Source organism: Saimiri boliviensis (assembly GCF_048565385.1).
Source record: "Saimiri boliviensis isolate mSaiBol1 chromosome 19 unlocalized genomic scaffold, mSaiBol1.pri SUPER_19_unloc_2, whole genome shotgun sequence".
Taxonomy (NCBI): Eukaryota; Metazoa; Chordata; class Mammalia; order Primates; family Cebidae; genus Saimiri; species Saimiri boliviensis.
Genome location: NW_027412503.1, coordinates 206,435 through 208,282, shown reverse-complemented (window position 1 = coordinate 208,282; position 1,848 = coordinate 206,435). Strand labels below are relative to the sequence as shown.

Here is a 1,848-nt window from a genome sequence, read left to right as displayed (position 1 = left end):
GTGGGTCAAATGGAATTACAATTTCCAGGCCCTTGAGCAAGTGCCACACTGCCTTCCACAATGGTTCAACTAGTTTGTACTCCTAGCAACAGTGTAAAAGTGTTCCTATTTCTCCACATGCTCTCTGGTATCTGTTGTCTCCAGATTTTTTAATGGTCACCATTCTAACTGGCATGAGGTGATATCTCAATGTGGTTTTGATTTCTCTAATAACCAGTGATGATGAGTATTTTTTCACATTTTTATTGGCCTCATATATATCTTCTTTTCAAAAGTGTCTGTTTATATCCTTTGTCCACTTTTGAACCGGTTTGCTTGTTTTTTTCCTTGTAAATCTGTTTTATTTCTTTGTAGATTATGGATATCAGCCATTTGTCAGATGGGTAGATTGCAAAAATTGTTTCTCATTCTGCTGGTTGCTGGTTCACTCTAATGATGGTTTCTTTTGCTGTACATAAGCTCTGGAGTTTAATAAGGTCCCATTTGTCTATTTTCCTTTTTGTTGCCAATGCTTTTGGTGTTTTAGTCATGAAGTACTTGCCTACACCTATGTCCTGAATGGCTTTGCCTATTTTTTGTCTAGATTTTTTTATGGCATTAGGTCTTATGTCTAGAACTTTAATCCATCTGGAGGTAATTCTACTGTAAGGTATCAGGAAGAGGTCCAGTTTCTGCTTTCTGGACACTGGTAGCCTGTTTTCCCAACAACAATTATTAAACAAGAAATCCTTTTCCCATTGCTTGTCTTTGTCAGGTTTATCAAAGATGAGATGGTTGTATATGTGTGGCATTGCCACCAGGACCTCTGTTCTGTTCCATTACTCTATTTCTCTGTTTTAGTACCAGTACCATGCTGTTTTGATTCCTGTAGCTTTGTATTATAGTTTGAAATCGGGTAGCATGATGCCTCTGGCTTTGTTCTTTGTGCTTAGCATTGTCTTGGATATCCACACTCTCTTTTGCTTCCATATGAAGTTTAAGGTGGGTTTCTCCAGTTCTGTGAATAAGATCATTGGTAGCTTGATGGGGACAGCATTGAATCTATAAATTACTTTGGGCAGTATGGCCATTTTGACGATATTGATTCTTTCTACAAATATGGAATGCTTCATGAATTTTTTGGTCCTCCTTGAGCAGGGGCCATGCTAATCTTCTCTGAATCATTCCAATTTTAATATATGTGCTGCCAAAGTGAGCACCAGTAATGTTGTTTATACTGGATATATTGCCTGTTAGCTCCTGCGATATTTTACAATGATTTTTGGCCTCCTTGCATTGGATGATGACATACTTCTTTCACTTAGTGAACTTTGTTTCTACCCACATTCTGAATTCTACTTGTATCATTGCATACATGTCAGCCTCTGGCCAGTTCTGAAAACTTGAACAGGCTGAACAGTTGATGTAATCATCTGCAGGAAAGAAGGCATGCTGACTTCTTGAGTTTCAGTGTTCTTGCCCTGATTCTTCCTCATCTTTATGAGCTTATTCACCTTCAACCTTTGAGGTTGCTGACCTTTGCACAGGATATTTTTCTTTTATCATATTTGATGATCTTGAGGGTTTGATTGTGGTTTAAAGTAGAATCAGGCAGCTACCTTTGGTTTTGGAGGATTTTAGGGGGCCAAAATTCACCTCTCAATTCCTGGGCTGTGTGCTTTAACTCTGGGAAACTTATATTGGGTCTCAACTTTGTTCTCTGGCTCCTCAAAGTTTGGAGTCTACTGCACTGAAGGCAGCAAAGTGTGGCAGCTGTGGCAGAGTGTTAGCAGATGCAAACCTGCCTGCTTCCCTGTTGGCATTTGCCCAGTGGTGGAAGTGGTGGAGGCAAGACAGCTTGGTGGCGGC

At 39.8% G+C, this 1,848-nt stretch overlaps 1 non-coding gene across 1 annotated transcript; it reads right to left on the bottom strand.

Moving 5' to 3' along the window:
• Positions 1 to 1,092: 1,092 nt before the first annotated feature.
• LOC141583277 (U6 spliceosomal RNA) lies at positions 1,093 to 1,199 on the bottom strand. Its single transcript, XR_012515956.1, has one exon. It is a non-coding gene; the product is annotated as a U6 spliceosomal RNA (small nuclear RNA).
• Between the last annotated feature and the right edge of the window lie 649 nt (positions 1,200 to 1,848).